General features: G+C 38.1%; 1 protein-coding gene across 4 annotated transcripts in view; it reads right to left on the bottom strand.

The window, feature by feature from the left end:
- Positions 1–19,111, bottom strand: part of wscd2 (WSC domain containing 2) — a 64,978-nt gene extending 45,867 nt beyond the window's left edge. For 2 of the 4 annotated variants that reach the window (XM_067407991.1, XM_067407994.1), the window contains exon 1: positions 4,035–4,556. The gene's annotated coding sequence lies outside the window, so the exon portion shown is untranslated. Of the gene's footprint in view, positions 1–3,021; positions 3,109–4,034; positions 4,557–19,063 lie in introns of those variants that run through there. The other 2 variants (XM_067407995.1, XM_067407993.1) reach the window with 2 other exon arrangements.
- Between the last annotated feature and the right edge of the window lie 317 nt (positions 19,112–19,428).

Below are 19,428 nucleotides of genomic sequence, written 5' to 3'. Positions count from 1 at the left end.
ACCGACATGCGTGAGGATTCTGTCCTTTTTAGGGTCTCTTCTTCCTGTTTTTGGTTCGTTTACATGTCTTTGGTCCGTGTTGCGTTCATATATCATTCGAACCGCACCAGAGTTTGGAAGCGGACCGAGAACCATCTTTTCAGCGGTCTCGGTCCGCTTGTTTGGTGCGCACCAGGGTTCGGATGGCAGCGTTCACATATGTTCAAATGAACCGCGCTAACCGAGCAATCGCACCAGGGTTCGTTTAAATCGAACCAAACATGGCACCAAACAAGTGTGAACGCACCCTAAAATAGTTATACATTCTATAGCATGGATGTGTGTAGTAGCTATATATGAAATTTGGGCGTACTACATCCACCATGTTGTCAATGTCATGTGACCTACGCCGTCAGCTGCGTCGCTTTACTGCCTTTCACAAATCCTCTTCCATGTCCTCATGGGCTGGTTAAGTGTTCATCGGACGCACACTTCAGAATCTCGCTGGAAGTAGTAGGTCACCTGGTACGTTATAATGTGTATTCGGACATACGACTTTTTTTCTCCTATTATACGAAAGTATGCATATTTGGACACAGGGCATATGTTTTGCAATCTCAAGCAAGAAAATCTCATGATGAAACATCTTTAGGACATGCACATTTGTATGCAGGCCAAGAAACAAATCTGCAGCAATGCAATCAACTTTAACTCTGCCAAGGTCAAGAAGAGAGTTAAGCGACAGACAGTAAGTCTAAAATGCATATAGTACACTCAGCTGAGCACACAGATAACAGGAAATTAATAATAAAGTGATACATTACAACGAAAGCCATAATGGATAAATCAAGGGAAAACATTTGGAAGAATTGCAGAGCTCAGGGGACAATTGTCAAAAACAAGATATATGATCTTTTATTATCTGTCTCATTTTATCCAGAGACTTGCTGTTGGAAAGCAAACTCTGTTAGGAACTGAATGGCCGTGTAGCCCTGTTTATGCTATTGACATCAAGTGGTCAGTGCTAAATACAGGTGTAATCAGTCTCTAAAACTCTTTGTCAGTCCTGTAGATTTATTAATCCTATTACTTTTTTAACGAATGGCAAGTTGCAATTCCAATGTTAGATGAAATGTATTGAAAACTCAGATGTGACATGTCTACTCATAAAAAATACCATTAAATATAATCTGTCCAGTTGGTAAACAATGTGAAATGATGGTAAATAACCCAATTTAGAAAAACAGTTTGTCTCAAATCTTGCAGAGACACAACATGATGGTGTAGCCCTGTCTGTTCCACATTTGGTTACAGACACATAGATAAAGTTCAATATGACATCCAATGTGCATTCACCCCCCAGGAAAAAAGTAGATTGATTTCCTCTACCGGATTGTTGAATTCTGGTTTAGTTCCTTACCTAACTGTGCAACAGCAGAGATTTGACACTTTCAGGCCAGATTTACCAGTTGATTTCTAAGTAGTAGAGCAGAACTGAATAATTCATTTTCTGAATAGTGTTTCAGTGCTGAATAGGAAAAGAGCTGCAATACGAGCAACAGCAGTTTATCACAAATTAAAATAAAATGTTGCAGTGCCATATTTAACACACTGACTGGTGATTAAAGTCTGAATTCTAAATACATATTAGACTTTAATTGACTGCTTTAAATTAATTAAGCACCCTGGATTAATTGAGAGTATCTTATGATGAGACAAAACCTGAAATATTAAAACATGACATGACATTGCATGTCTACGTACCATACATGTACCGAGTATGAAATGAAGATAATAGACAAATCTTTAGAAGAAGTTTGAAAGAAATACTGACATCCTGAGGGGAAAAAAACATCAAGTATGAAGTACTGATAATTTTGAACTGTTTTACATTCTTTTTAATGTGCAGGTTCTGAATGGAAGGAATCTTAGATAAAAATGTAGTGCTCTAGTTTGAAAATAGAGCACCCAGTTTATGATAGAAGTTCTTACAGTCTCACTGATCTGGTCATTGAAATGACATGTGCGAACATCAAACATGTCCTAAAGACTCTGGTAAATCTGGCGCTTTGTGTCCGATAACAAGTCACATGGAACACAGCCTCCGATCAGAGGAGTTTCATAACTCCCAGATACACAGACTAATTAATCTCACACACCACTGAACTCATAAAAACAGCCCAGAGCACAGAACCTATGACGAACACAACCGATTAACATGACGCAGCCTTGCAGTTGGTCATGTATAAAAAAACATACAAATTGTAATCTACTTATCTAATATGGAAATTCAAAAATTCCAGAACAGCATTAACACTGAAATGCATAGGAAATAAGCTCATACAGCACCAACGTGTTTGTTCTCTTATGCAAACTAAAATACCCCCCAGATGTTTGAAGGTTCATGTCGGCTTCATTACTTCTCTCCATTTCATCTTTGCTGGTTTGGTTTGGCACTCCTTTAGAGCATTAAAGTGTTCTCTATAACAACAGTCTGAACAGAAGATTCTTTTCAGAAATGACATATTAACAGGCAGAGATTGATTAAATTATAGATGTGTTTCAGCACTTAAAGGGCACTAGTAAGAAGGCAAGCAAAGAGGCTGAAAGAGAGGGAAACCAGCTTACATTTCAGTAAAAGATAAAAAATGAATCAATGTTCTAGCAGAATCTGGGAAAATGGATGGTTAGAGACTATGAAGAGGGCAATTCACTATAGCAACTGTATCTCAGTGACTGAGAATGAACAGAGTCATAAAACACACACTGTGCTGCTAATTTGCAGAGAAGCATTTCAGACAGTAGTGAGTTATTAAACCTTGTTACAAGTCAAGCTCCCCACAACCGCTCTCAAATTAGTTACAGACACACGCAAGACATCCAGATGCTTAATGTGAAAGGGCCCAGTTGCTTTTGTAGTTGAGAAACCTCTATGATATGTATTCAGTTTGTAAGTTCTGTCTGATGTGCAAAACTGGCTATTTAACACCAATAAGTGACACAAAGAGTTCAACTTCTTCTGAACATGTAGCTTTCAAGTACCTGATGATAAAGGAATTTCTTCAACATTCATGAGCACCAGAGGTCATTCAAAGCAGCACTGCTGTCAAAACACTGATCCTGTTACAACTGATCCAACAAAGACTTATGAATTATATCATTATGAATAAACACATTTATATCACCACAACAGAGCATCTGTATTATGGGTATGTGTCAGTTCAAAGGATGTGTAAAATTTTTCCTTTGAAACATAAGTTAGCATTCAAGCAACAGTGAAATCTATGTCTAAGCTCACATATATGCTGAAAGAAGTGAAAATGATCATATTAACCCGGCCTATGCCATATTTTAAAGTTAAATAATTGAATATGCCAGATCTACAGTATATTGGGACCTTGTTTTTTTACATCATCAGAAAACTTGTTTTTTTTTTTTTTTTGTATTATATGCAATAGTGGGGCTGTGTTAGCGATTATATTCAGATGTTTGGCAATGTTCTTATATATTCCGGTTCTTTGGAACAGATTTAAAAAAAAAAAAAAAAAACTAAATTTACAGCAAAAAGGTTTTAACGGCTTGACAAAGCTTTAAAAATAGTTTAATGCAATGTATAATGCATCTATAAAAATATTCTTTGGAGTTCTATTCTATCGAGTATTTTATGCCATTTGCGTTGTAAAAAAAAAAAAATCAAAGCAATAAAAATGTAACATGTTAGATGAATATAACACGCATCTGTCGGCCAGTCACAGCGGTGTCCTGCAGTGTGACTTGATATATCTAAAACAATTTTATAAAACATTTTCTACAATTATTGTATCATTATTAAACAAACAAATTTTAATTCCCCCAAATAAAGAAAAGAAGAACATTAAGCTTTTCTTTACTAATCAAAAAACAGAAGACTAAGTTGACGGTGCATCATAGCTGCCATATGAACTATGGATGCGGACTCCAATTCACTTTGCTCCTGAAACGTCACCTTCATTCAGTACTTTACACTCTTGTCCTCTGACGAAATGATAAACTTGTAGCCTATATTGACGACTTACCTGACTATAAGGTCTTTCCATCAGCTTTTGAACTGAGCAGGGAAGAAACTACGGAATCTCTTGCACCGAACCCCTTGAGTGTAAATTCGCATTCAAATGCTCTGTGTGCCTCTTCCACTGTGGTAATCGATCGAAGAATGGGGCGCCTGGAGGCGCACACAATGAATACGTCTGCAAATGATTGTCTGGTTGATTATTTGCTCAGTGATCAGCGTGGCTTTCCATGCCCCGCTGAGTTTTCCAATCCCAGTTATTCCCGATTACAGCTGCCGCAGAATCCGTACGCGCAGCCTTTTACATCGTCTCGAGCTCAGAGCCGTACGCACGCACCCACAACGCGGCCACATAGTACCTGCTACTCGCCTCCTCTTTTACACAGACGGTCAGAATCAGGTCAGAAAGGTGTCCCGTCCTTTTGATGTTGTCAGGAGACCTGTCCTGTCTGTCTCTTCTCGCGTACACAGCGCGTGTCTCACATCCCTGCGGTTCACAGCAACAGCAGCAGCCGCGCGTCCGCTCGCACTCCGCACCGCCCGACAGCACTGCCTAGAGTTCTCACACAGACACAGCATGACACAAATTATTAAATAAATAAATCGAGATGATACGAATAAAACGCGACTGCTCGAACAGTACGTTCTGCTCTTTTGTAAAAACACTGACAGGAATCTAAAATACTTTTGGCTGATTATATTCACATGGCAGTAATCTAGAATGTGGACTCGGAGAAGCAATCTTTTTTTCTGATATAGAAACAACTTACATTTTATTAACTTGATGTTAAAGTTATGCCGCAGTGCTATGTTTTATTATGTGTGCGTACCGTTTTATAACTTTTTTATTTTCTATGCGCTGTATGCAAATCTTCTAAAAGATTTTAGCAACCACAGCTGTAGTTCATGAATTTAAAATGTCAGTCCAGTAAGTCAACCCCAAAATAAAAATTCTGTCATTGCTCCATGTCGTTCCAAACCCGTAAGACTTTCGTTCATCTTAAGAACACAAATGAAGATATTTTTGATGACAGAATGCTGTCAGATTTCCTTCCATAGACTGCCTTTGCAACTGACACTTTGACGCTTCAAAAAGTTCATAAAGAGATCGTAAAACCAATCCATATGAATCGAGTGGTTTTGTCCAAATTTTCTGAAGATACTAGATCGCTTTATATGATGTACATATTAAACTGATCAGCGAACATGAGCAGAAACCTAAGCTGATGACGCACAAGAGCAAACCTCTTTAGGAAGCTCAAACGTGCTGCATAACAGACGAGAATGAACCTCATTGGTTATGCAGCACGTTTGAGCTTCCGGAAGAGGTTTGCTCTTGTGCGTCATTCAAGTTCGGTTGAGCTACTGCTTATGTTGGCTGAGCAATGTTAGACACACACTCGCACAGAAATGGTTTGTCAGCGCTGCTCTGACGAATTAATCAGTAAAACAGTTTAGCAACTTAGAAGATACATGACATTTCTCACTAGCAAGGTTTCAAAAAAGTTGGGACTCTGTACAAATTGTGAATACAAACAGAATGCAATGATGTAGAAGTTTCAAATTTCAATATATTCAGAATACAACATAGATGATATATCAAATGTCTAAACTGAGAAAATGTATAATTTTAAGGGAAAAATGACAAGGCCATGTTTACCACTGTGTGGCATCCCCTCTTCTTTTTATAACAGTCTGCAAACGTCCGGGGACTGAGGGGACAAGTTGCTCAAGTTTAGGAATAGGAATGTTGTCCCATTCTTGTCTAATCCAGGCTTCTAGTTTCTCAAATGTCTAAGGTCTTCTTTATCGCATTTCCTCTTTATGATGCGGCAAATGTTTTCTATGGGTGAAAAATCTGGACTGCAGGCTGGCCATTTCAGTACCCGGATCCTTCTTCTACACAGCCATGATGTTATAATTGATGCAGTATGTGGTCTGGCATTGTCATGTTGGAAAATGCAAGGTCTTCCCTGAAAGAGAGGACATCTATATGGGCGCATGTGTTGTTCTAGAACTTGGATATACCTTTCAGCATTGATGGTGCCTTTCCAGATGTGTAAGCTGCCCATGCCACATGCACTCATGCAACCCCATACCATCAGAGATCCAGGCTTCTGCACTGAGCACTGATAACAACTTGGGTTGTCCTTGTCCTCTTTAGTCCAGATGACATGGCGTCCCAGTTTTCCAAAACAAACTTCAAATTTTGATTCGTCTGACCACAGAACAGTTTTCCACTTTGCCACAGTCCATTTTAAATGAGCCTTAGCTCAAAGAAAACGCCTGCGCTTCTGGATCATGTTTAGATATGGCTTCTTTTTTGACCTATAGAGTTTTAGCCGGCAATGCGAATGGCACGGTGGATTGTGTTCACCGACAATGTTTTCTGGAAGTATTCCTGAGCCCATGTTGTGATTTCCATTACAGTAGCATTCATGTATGTGATGCATTGCCGACTAAGGGCCCGAAGATCACGGGCATCCAGTATGGTTTTCCGGCCTTGACCCTTACGCACAGAGATTGTTCCAGATTCTCAGAATTTTTGGATGATATTATCAGACACTGCTGCCGTGAGAGACACACAGACTCAAGTAGGCTAATTCACATATGCTGCTTATTCTCTCTCCATCTCTCTCTCTCTCTCTCTCTCTCTCTCAACTGCACTAATAACTGTATTATTCTGCTATCAAGGCTCAAGCATCCATTACTAGTTCTGAAATGACGTTTTGGAATTAGCAATGGAGGCTTGGGATGGGATGCATAAGAAATTAGTCCCACATGCAAGAGTGTTTTAAGGACAAAAATCTGACAAATGTCTTGAAATACAACATCGGAACAGTGTCTTGAGGTGTGGTAACCGTAGTATAAGTGGAATAACTGACTCCAGACAGCTGTAAGATCATCAAATATTAAATTAGTTCAATTTGGCTATATATCATCTCTGAGCTGGGCGATGATGATGTCATCATTCAGTTCTCATTCAACAGCATCAGTGCAGTCAGATCAGTGAAAACGTTGAACATTAAGTGTCCCCAACTAAGCAAGCCAGAGGTGACAGAGTGGCAAGGAACCCAAATTCCATCAGGTGACAGAATGGAGAAAAAAAAAAAACTTGGGAGAAACCAGGCTCAGTCGGGGGACCAGTCCTCCTCTGGCCAAATGAAGCAACATGGTGTGGTTTAATTCCAGCCTGCATCACAAGTCTGAAGTCAGAATGCGGTCTTCTGTATATCATCATCATCTGATTGAGGATTCTTTAGCTCTCTGATAACAATTTACATGCTAACTGTTCCCCTGCCAGCTCATTGAAATGAATGAAACTTCATCCCTTCTGATCCAAGGCTGATCTCATCCTTCTGAATACATTTCTTACCCACAGACCCCTGACTCGAAGGGGAATACAGAGAGTTCATGCAATACTTCATGTATATCCTCTATTCATGCCCTGCACTGAATAAAGCTTTTGTCTGGTTGTATCCATTTGTATGTTGTGCTGTATGACTAAGTTGGTGAGTGTCCAGTTCTGACAATGATCAGACAATAATGGATTTCAAATGACAACAAACACAGATTGTCATTTTTAATATGTAGATTACATGTTAAGATTCCTGAAATGCATGCATGCAAATGTGTATTTCAGTGATACCAGATCTGGAATATTAATAACATTTTTCTTTTATACCAGTTGTGTTTGTGTAGGACCTAATAAGTGCTGAACAGCTATTTCTTCTGTAATGTGATGATTCATGCTGATCAGACATTTTTGCTAAAAGCATCTTGCTGCCAGCTGACCCTCTGTACTGCTTCAGGGCAGTAAAATGCAGTATAGGGTACAGGGCTATTTTGGAGGGTGAATAATTCTACTTTGTAAGTGTAGAAGCAAAGCAAATTCACATTCATCACAATCTAGGATGAAGAGTCTGTAGAGAGGGTTAGTGATTTGTTTTCTCCTGGATGTTGGGCCCCAAGTGACTGTCAGGTCTAATCACTGTCCTGCACTTTTAATGGTTAGAAAAAAAGTGAACCCAACCTGCAGGCCAGAGACGGGGCCTCTCTACTCTTCTTCAGTCAAAAATTTCATGCTGGCCAGACAGAGACCTTTCGATCCCTCAAACCATGCTGAATACAGTCTTATTGTGGAGTCACTGGCTTGCCGATCAAACATCTAAAATTGCATTACTTATAAACACAGGTTCCCACTCTTTCATGAACACCCAATTCAAAGACTTTCAAGGACTGTTTAAAGCATGTTTTATTTTATATCAATTAAACACAATAAAGACAATAAAGGTGGGTTTGTTTACTGCCAATTTGGACAATATCAAAGACCCACTAGCCGTGTCTATCATTACTGCAGTAATGTTAAGGCTTATACTGACATTATTTAAGGGGCATATGACTTTTTAAAAATCCAATGAGGAGAGAGGGCTGGTACAGTGTGTGTGTGTGTGTGTGTGTGTGTGTGTGTGTGTGAGTTTGTTTATATTACATTGTGGGGACCAAATGTCCCCATGATGTAATATAAACCTGAGTTCACCTACATCGTGGGGACCAGCCACCGGTCCCCACAATGTAAATTAATTAATAAAAATATTAAATTATGTTTTTGTGAGAAAATAAAGGTGTGCACAGGTTCCTGTGATGGTTAGGTTTAGGGTTAGGGGTAGGGTAGGGGGATAGAAAGTACGGTTTGTACAGTATAAAATGCATTGCGGCCTATGGAAAGTCCCCACAATTCACAAAAACAAACAATAAAATAAAAATTAATGTTATGGCTTTTAAAACCTTTTTTAACACCTGCACAAAGATTAGTGTTTATGTTAGGGCCTAAACCATAAAATGACTGTAAAAACTGTTTTCAACAACAGTTCAAATAATACAAGTTTTGACCAAATAAATAAATTTAAAAAATATATATAAAAAAAAAATGATTAAAAAAAACTGATTTTAGCTATTAAAACATGTAAGAAAATGGATGAAAGTGAAAATTATTAATGATTATAAACATTAATTTACAATATGATTATATAATATTCAAGATACCTTATTATTCAAAACTTTTTGGAAACCACATTAGCTTCTTAACAATCCACCGGTTAACATTTACAATGTTGCATGCAAGCTGTGTGGAAATGCGGGTCTATTTTCGCATTGGTCCGAATAAAATGTAAGACACGCTAAATGAAAATGCAATTCAATTTGCCCGGTTACCTCTGTAAACACAGCAGCGCTGCGCTTGCGTACACACTGTAAAGGTATCAGGAGTGATAGATGCATTTAAATCCGGGAGTGAATCTCCTAATTATCGTTACGTATGGAACACAACTCATTCTTGAAACTCCGATTATTGACAGCTTGGAAACCATACCGCACACCCCGTCTGCGTGCAGCCCAAATTTCGAGATTGCGCTGACAGTGCGTGTGCAATAGGTGTATCTTCTGAACTACCGGTATGTTGTTTGTACCCTTGAAGCGGTCTTCCGCGAAGCCCGCATAGATGCAGGCTCTGCACACTTTAACTACCCAGGAATCCTTGCGAAATGCCAATCAGACAACGGATGGGAGGAGATTTCGCTCAAGAGCAATTGATGACATGGCTGAGAAGAAAATATTTAAGTGTAGGTATCATTACGGTTTTTATGACCTAGGTGTACATTTTACCAGTTGTTACCTACAGTTTCTACAAACATTATGGTCATCGACCAGTGGCTGATATCTCAAAAATAATAGCGCGAATAATACGATCGCATTATGATTCATTAAATAAATAGAACCGAATGTCAGGGCTTTACTGAGTCATATGAAACTCACGTACAGACCAGACCGTTATTTCCGGCGTGACGATCAAGTCTGTCCCTCTCAATGCGCCCTCATGGACTCGCGCCAAGAGCCCTATAGGTCTGCACTACATGACATCACCAAAGTGTGGACTCTGAGGAAGTCCAGAAGTCCGGAGTGTGCCATTTGGGACAGGGCTTTTGAAGGATGCGCAGACTCGTATGGGCGCGAGGCTGCGTTCCAGTTTGGTCCAGTTAGACACGCGCTCGCGAACTTCCCTAAACACTTCCCCTCGGGGGAATCCCTGCCGCCATTTTGAAGTACGTTCCACTTCGTGAAGTGGACGAGGGAAGTTTATATGGACAGACCCTCGTTCCCTCGATTTTGACAGAGGGAGCGAGTCTACTTCATATGTACACTTCAGGCAGCTCCATAACCCACAATGCAACACGATTGTGACGTCACCGCATATCGCGTTTAATTTACCCCACCATAAACAACTCTATGATATATTAATTATTTTTTAAACATTTAAAACACACATATATACATATAGAATGCTGTATTAAACAATTTTGTAAGGGGAAAAAAATAAATAATAAATCAGCTCCATTGCGGATTCCAAGTGATCAAGGGCTTAGGATGTTCCAGTTCAGCCCATACAAAAGTTCCGCCAGAAGTGGGCACTCGTGCAACGTAAGCAATGGCGTACATCCGAGTCAACGAGACCGAGTGAAGTTAGCGAGGGAAGGGCATTCAAAAACCGAACTGGAACGCAGCCCGAGACACGTCCGGACGCAGAAAGTGAAGTATCCACAAGTTTCCTACGCCCCATGAGGCCTTGCGTCAAACGTGGGAGCGTCTTCCGGTTCGAAGTAAACAAGCTGGACGTGACACTCATTCATTCAAGATTTAACGATCCAAACTTGCGAACGTTTGTTTTTGTACTTAAAGATTTAAGATTCCGGTATCAATATTTCAACAATGTTTTACAATAAAAAAAGTTACAGTAATAGTAATGTATTAATTTATGTCAGGAGTGCACATAAATCATGCTAAATCTAACTGATATTTATATTGACATAAAAAGAAAACACAGACCTATTCAGTTGCGCATGCTTCCATTTATTTGCGATCACAAGAACGCAAAAAACAACTCCACTAAGGCTTTTAAATCCAAAGGCTTACACATTTAGAAATATATTGATAACATGCCCTATGTTTACGTCACTTTTCTGAGCATTTCTATTTATTTTCCTCTAAATTATGCAATGATTGCTATCCGAGGATGTTTGCGGGATCTCTCTATCCTGATCCTGATCCTTTCAGCCAGAGCAACAGAGGGAGCTCATGAGAAGACAACAGGAGTTATGAGTTATACGAGTTAACCGGAGTGTGTGAATCTGTGAAAGATACATTTGTCAGGAATCAACAGGCATGGAAGAGACAGATAAAACATTAAACCAAATAAATACACGATTATAATAACATAAGAATTGTCTTCATTCCTCAAGCAGTCTCTGATATTTTCCATAAACGTATTTATTATCGCAGTGGTTAACATAAGAAGCCTTTAGCATCGCATATATGACAGTGGAAACGCGACTGACTCTGGCAAGCACGACACATTAGGAGTAAAATATCACATCGCTTTGGTGCATCAGTGACGGGTGAAGTACAGACAGCGGGTTGTTCATGTATTGCAGGGTCAGGATGCTCTAGTCATGCAGCAGCACTTTTGTGGAAGGTCAGTAAAGTAAAGAGCAATTAAGGACACGAAAACTGTTTATTGTATTGTGATATTATTAACTAAGAATGTAGTAAACTGAGATGTTGCCCCTGAACACCGTAACGACATCTCTCATAAAGATTTGCAACTTTACAAAGTAAACAATGATCCAAAAAACACTTAGCCTCTTCGCTAATTAGCACACAAAATACCATTGGTATGCTACTTCCGCCGCCTTACCGGAAGTTGTACCCACGTTCTCTTTTACAGTAGCGCCCCGCGGAAACAGGTGGATACCCGGGAGCAGAGTGTGCTCTCGCGGTGTTGCCATGTTCACCTTATTTCAAGAGTTTTTGATCGTGTTGTTTAAGCTTGGCTTACAGCGATCGACTTTACAGAGTTATTAAAGAAAACAGACATGGTTCACAATATTTTGATCTTATTTTCAGCATAAAGCATTTGGATTTATTTCAGTTTATCATAGACTTGTTCTTGTTCGCTGTTTTTCTAGAAAGATCTGGCAACACTCTAGTCACAGCTAGTGCTGCTTCACCTGTGGTTTCTTCACTGCACATACAGAAGAGATCTGATGCACGTTTAAAAACATCATTAACAACTATAGTTGTTCAGTTCGGTTCCGTACACACTGAATTTCTGTAAATGGGTTGTCACTACCTGTATTTTTTTTTTCAGGAGTTAATTCGGTTGTAATTTGGTTGTCACTCCTATATTTTACTGAACTGTGTGTACAGAACAAGATTAGGCTGCACTAAAAGGTTAACCGACAACCAAATTTAGCTGCAGTGTATACATGGCTGTGATTAACCAATTTTATGTAGCTGAGCCAAGCATCATTGAATTTGTACTTACCTGGCACTGAGCTAGTTAAACAGCTCCACACTTCTCACACAATCATCATGCATCCTGCTCATGATCAGGACCCATGTGATCATGACCCATCTACCCATGCCATTTTTTTTGTTTGTTTGTTTTTTCAAGTTTTTTCTGATTTCCCCTAAATCAGCAGCGCTGTTGTAACAGCAACATACTACTCTAATAAATTTAAGTTCAAGTTTAATTTAAGCACTTTCAAAGACCAATGTTTGTTTTCACAGACTTTAGGCCTTGTATCCACGTGTCTGAAATTAGGGTTGCAAAGCGGCAGAACATTTTCAGAAACTTTACATGGCAAGTTAAGCTAAAAAACAAACACACACAAAAAAAGGATAATGTACTGGCAGAAAATTATCAGGACATTATCCAGTAATTTTACAGACATTTCCGTTAAGCCTAAAACACAAAATTCAAAATACAGGTAAAACAACTGTAAAAAATAAATAAATACAGAAAGATTTTGTCAAATTAAAGGTGCTCTATGTAAGTTTTTGACTGTACTAAAGCATAAAAATACCATAATGTGTTTGCAGATATTTATTAAACATGCTCAGTTCACATATTAATTTCTCTGAAAACCATTACTACAGGCAGTTATTTTACTTTGAAATTTGCGTTCCGTGTCAGAATTTCTGTTTTTGTTTTGGTCTGTGCAAGACCGCACGTTGCCAATTTACCCAATAGTATTTCGCCACCCCGGGTTGCCAGTTGGCAGAAAACACATGCAGCGAATTGCAGCCATGGAAGCCAGTGAACAAACTGGGTCAGAGATCGCAGATTCTACCTGACTTAAAAAGCCTCAGCATCCATCTAAAAATCTCTTTAAAACGGAGCATATTAAAACGTGATATCAAAATAAATCAACTAATTATCTTACAGTGTGTAATTCTCCTCACCTTCCAGTGTCAATTGCGCTCACTCCTGTTGCATGTCTTCAAACTGGCAACCACAAGAGCGTCGAGTCTGAGGAGGAGGCGGCGGGGCTAACAATATTTTGAATTTGGACTGCAGTACTCATTCCAACCACTAGCTCTCATTCTTACGTAGAGCACCTTCAGAAACCCTCCACCTTCCCCAGCTCCACCTGTATAGATCTCCTACGGGTAATTTATGTACGCTATATTGTACAGCAGCAGTATTTTTTACATATATATATACATAATGTATATATTGACATCAAACTGATGTCCACGCACTGATGTCCAGTTGATGTCGAATAAAACCCCATCAAATTGACGTAAATTTTTTTACATCAATTTGACACCCACATGCTGATGTCTAATTGATGCCGAAAAAAAATATCAAATTGACTTTTCGACCACCAAAATAACGACACAAAAACAATGCAATGAAAGAAAAATACAAAGATCTGTCATGAAACTCTAAATGGGCAGGCTAATAGGTCCTTAACAAGAATTTACAGGAATTAAAGGGGATTCATTTGAAATTTGGGTAGTTTATACAAACTTTATCAGAATTCAAATGGGTCCAATACGTTTTACTCACGCATATGATCCGCTCTGTACCATCGTGCCTCTGGACAGGAGCAGACTATGTGCGCGCTATGGCGGTTCGCATGACACTAACGTGAAACCTGACTTCATTCGCCCCAATAGAATTTACACTAACAGAGTCATTCCCAATCCCTTATATGTGCCATTCACCATGTGGTAAATAGTAAATGTGTGAACAAGTGACTGATTTCAGCTGCAGCTTCAGCGTCTATTTATAGTGTAGGGGGCAGGACACTTCAGATTCTAGAGAACATTTGATTGACAGAAAATCCAAATAATCCAGCTGAAATGAGAATGCTTGATGCTGGTGTCGTACAATACACCATAAACGCAATATTTTAAAGTAGCCTTTTATTAAGCAAATAAAGAAGTGAAAAATTACTCACCCTGTATTTTAAAACAGACGTCTGTTTAGCTGTTTTCTGCCAAAATGCCAATTCGTCATGATAAAAAAAAAAATAATAGGAAGAAATTCTTGTCTGCGCTTGTCTTGAATATCTTCAGTTACAAAGTACAGATTACTGAAAGATTTACAAATCTTGGCTGAAAAAAAAAAATGTTATAGGATGTTTTTGCATGTCTTAATTAGTTCTCTCAATTTGACTGTATATGTAAAACCCATCCTGAAGATCTTCAGAGTGAATGAAAAAGCTCCCACTTTCCACTTTGAAACTCTTGCCCTCAAAAACAGTCACAGTGTTCAGTATGTCTATATATACTATATCATATATATAACCTACTATGTGTTTTTTCCAGAGCATGCTTTTCTTACCAGTTACAAAATATCAGAAATATGAAAAATTAAATGTCTTTTGCTTAAACAGGCGATATTTGATACATTGTTTCAAGCCACATTGGATAATTTAAGGTCAGCTTTTATTTAATAAAATAACTCTCTTTTTACCACTTAACAAAATATTAAGGTTTCTAAAAAATATTAAGGTTTCCTTTCTAAAAAAAAAAAAAAAAAAAAAAAAAAAGAGGAAGTCATGCACACATCACATGCACAGAATAAAAGCCCTATTATGCTTGCTAATTAAAAAATATTATGTTCCAGTATCATAGATTTCTATAGGTACAGATATTATAAGGGAAAACAAGAATATTTTGGACATAACAATCAACATTTATTACAGTGAGAAAAGTCTGTTGGGATAAATGATTTATCTTAGCTCTTGACAGAAAAAAATAGGGTGTGAATTATTAAAGGCACATGAAGAATTAATTAGCAGTCAAATTAATAAATAACAAGATTATCTTAAACTCTCGCTTTTAATCTACAAAGTCAACAACAGAAATAGAAATATCCAGTATGTGATTTCTATCAGGCAGGAGCAAAGAGTTGTTTGAGTTTTAGTTCTGGAATGTAATCTCATTATCAAAATTCAGGAAATGCTCATTGTTTGGCCCACAGAACCAGATCAGCTTTTATTAGGCAAATCATTCAGTGATGGCTATGGATTCATTCCACGAGGGATTGGAACCCGGAGTGTCAAGATTCCAGTCAGCACTTTCCCGTTACCTCTCTCTTTAGATATCACTAAACTCTCTTGAGATTAAAGACTTCAGTTGTGCATGTGAACACTGCAGTGACCTAAATAGTTTAGAAAAGTGGGGGCATTATAATAATTACACTTGCTAAAAATTTTTCCACATGCCGACAACATTTCTATTTTCCTCTATAGGTAAAAAAAAAAAAAACTTTAAATATTAAGCCTCATTCATGTACACGAACAGAACTCATTTCTGTGTAAATTACTTGTAAAACCATTATAACCCAACTTGCAATTCATTTCAGTGTGACGATTTACATAATATTTGGTTTGCAAATGTTTTACTCACAAATTTGTTCTGCTTGTGTTTCATGAATAAGGCACATTGACAGTCAGCCACATTTTTCTATGCCTCTTTATTTCAACACATATGTGCCTTTATTTGCCATTGTAATGCTTCAAGTTCATTTATAAAAATGGTCACTGCAATTATTATTGACTGACTACAAGGTATTAAGGATGACTTAATAATAACTGTGGTAATTTCAGGCTATGACCCTCAAGGGCACCAATCATTTAAAATGAGGGCTATTATGGAAGAACAAAGGCCGATAGATTGGTTCAAAGACTCAAAAAGGATTTTTAATAAGACATCCTACACCACTAAACTATTAATCGTCCCTTTATCTGTGAATAGGATCCATAAGAGAGAGAGAGTAATCATGCAAATGTCCTAAATCAATAAACGGTTGTCAGGTAAAATTTAGAAAAAAACTGTCATATGCAAACCCATAGCTATCGTCTAGCTTCATAAGGCGAGTTACAAGACATATACTTACATTACACTTCTGAAATTAATACTTTTATTCAGCAAGGACACATTAAGTTGATCAAAGTGACCATAAAGACATTTATAATGTTACAAAAGATTTCTGTTTCAAATAAATGCTGTTCTTTTGAACTTTGTTCATCAAAGAATCCTGAAAAAATGTATCACTGTCTCCACCAAAAAGGGGTGATGACACGAGAAATTAAATTTGCCTTGATCTTTTGAAATACAGGTCTTTGTGCCATTAAAACATCCTATAAGCTTTATAGCTTAAAACATCCTCCTCTTTATAAACAAAGCATTTATTTAATCAAGCTCCAAAAACAGCTCGTTCTGATATTGGGTGACCTGTGACGTCACACAGGTAAAAACATTTGCATATGACTGCCTCCAGACCGCCTGCCACCATTGACAAATAGTTGTGCATCAATGCACCATAGGCCCCGCCCTCTGGCATTCAGTCACTTAACAGCTGATTATTTCCTAAACTGGATTTGAGCGTCGCTTTGCGTCAAATATAAAAATAACTTATTATAATCACTGATGCTCTCTACACTAAATACAGTATACAAATGACCCAAGCAGAACATTGCCCAAAGTATTACACAGCCTCAGCCGGCTTGCCTTCTTCCCATAGTGCATCCTGTTGCCATCCACGTGATGTAAAAGACAACGTGATTCATCAGACCAGGCCACATTCTTCCATTGCTCCATGGTCCAGTTCTGATGCTCATGTCCTCATCCATGTGGATGTTACTTTGACACATACCATCTCTATCTTAGCATTGTTGCAGACCATGAACCCTTTTTCAGCAAGATAATGCACCCAGAAATGGTTCAGGATGGTTTGAGGAGCACAACAATGAGTTTGAGGTGTTGACTTGGCCTCCAAATGCCCCAGATCTCAATCCAATCGAGCATCTGTAGGATGTGCTGAACAAACAAATCCATGGAGGCCCCACCTCCCAACTTACAGGACATAAAGGATCTGCTACTAAAATCTTGGTGCCAGATACCACAGCACACCTTCAGGGGTCTAATGGAGTCCATGCCTCGACGGGTCAGGGCTGTTTTGGCAGCAAAAGGGGGACCAACACAATATTAGGAATATTTATTTGGAGCAGTTCTTGTTTGAAACAAGCCCAAACAGAACAAAACATAACACAACACGTAGATTTTGAGATAATCCTCATAGAGTGGCATTACATGCTGCTTTGCTAAAGCTGTATGACATCCAAGATCTGATGGTGCAGTGTTTTCTAATGTCATTTGACAACTTCTGGAAGGTCACTGAATATAAAGTGTGGATCTCAGCTATGCTGGGTGGGTATAGAGGGAAGGGACAATGAGTGAAGACCAATCGGGGACTGTTTTACAGCAGGAGCATGCTTGGATTGGACTGATCACTCAGATTGACTTTTGCATTTATCATTCGATTCCGCCATAGAACAGGAAGATCAGCGCTCATCCACGAGGATCTTCAGATTCTTACTCAAATACACAAGTATATTTGTGTATTTGAGCAATTATTGTTATTTATGTTTTTTTGTTTGTTTTTTATTTGAAAAAATAGCCGTGTAAGGGTTTTTGTAATTCTCCTTTCTTTTTTGTATATAAAGAATCACAGCATTAAGGTTTTGAACGACCTGAGATTATGAGTGAAGGACAGAATTTGGACATTTTTGTGAACTCTTCCTTTAAATACTAGACTTCTTATTGTTGTGACAGAGTTAACAAAGTTCAAGTAGGCAAAAACACAAACCACATAAATTGAAATGAGAACGGACAAAGGACTGAACAAAACAGGGAGTTTAAATAATAGATGAAAATAATGACTGACAGGTGTTAATTATATGTAACCATAGAAGCAAACTAGGAGAACCAAGGAACCAAGAAAACCAAAACTGAACGGAGCAGAGAACAGGAACTAACAAAACAGAATAAAAGTCCATAACCGTGACAACTGTCTGATAATAAGACTGTTAAATCAGGTAAAATTACAATGAGAGAGCTCAAGCTTTTCTGAATTTACTGCAGGGAATCATGGGAGCGTTGATAGGGTGTAGTGACAGCTCATATATTCACTGCACATACGCTCCATATCACAGCCCATTTTCAGGAATATAAAAACATGATGAATTGACCCAATAGTACAACATCTCACATTTAAATCAAGGCTGACAAATGCTAATCGATGCACTGATTTGTGGACATGCAGTCATGTGTGAAATGTGTCTGACATTTTCATGTTAGCTCAGCTTTGACAAACAAACATCTCATTTGCGTTTTCTTTGGTATAAAACCTTCATAAGCATTGCATAATAAATTCCCTGTGAAGATTCAGACTTTCTCTATATCTTCAAAACTTCATCTGACCTTCAGATGACAATCTCAAGAGAGATACAGTGAACTCATAGTTACCACAAATTAAAGCCTGCATCGGTGACATATAACATGTTATCATTGAGCCTCTGATATACTGTATATTACAAGTACAGTGCAAAATGCTGGGTTTTTTTTTTTTTTTTTTTTTTGCATTTAAACCTGGACAATTTTAGAATTTGATGGGAAGACAACAAGCTTTTACATAAAATGAATAATAAAAATATTTTAGATTCAGAGATCAATGTAACATTTGACTATTTACTATGTTTAATTACAAACAGTCAGATGTTTCTGCTTCCATTAAAGCACAAAATTCTCTGTGGATCATTATCAAATGCTGGAGAATGTGATCATCAGGTTTTACACACACTTTTCATGTTAAATAAATAATTAAAGGAAATAAAATCTTACTTTTAAAATCCTCCACCACAGCAGACAGTAAAATCTGTCTTGTTTAAAGGGAGCTGAAACTCAATACACGTAAGTTAAGTGATCTCATTTCCTGCCAGCACATCTTGATATATCACATTTCACTTGGACCCTGACACTGGATCAGATGGAGACATTTAATCTGAGGCCAGTCCAATAAAAGGAACTCATGGCATTTTATATTGCACATTGAAGTATGAGAGATATTGCGCAAATATGTTGTAATTCAGAGTGAAAATGGAGACCTATGCCCCAAGAGAATAAAAGATTATCCCACATATTGTAAAGGCTTTAAATTGTCCAAATATTAAAGCATCAAATGAAAGGCAAATGTTATGAAGTTAAAT

Source organism: Chanodichthys erythropterus, chromosome 13, assembly GCF_024489055.1.
Source record: "Chanodichthys erythropterus isolate Z2021 chromosome 13, ASM2448905v1, whole genome shotgun sequence".
In the NCBI taxonomy this organism is placed as follows: domain Eukaryota; kingdom Metazoa; phylum Chordata; class Actinopteri; order Cypriniformes; family Xenocyprididae; genus Chanodichthys; species Chanodichthys erythropterus.
Note: the sequence above shows the minus strand (reverse complement) of the source record. Positions and strands in the feature narration are given on the sequence as shown.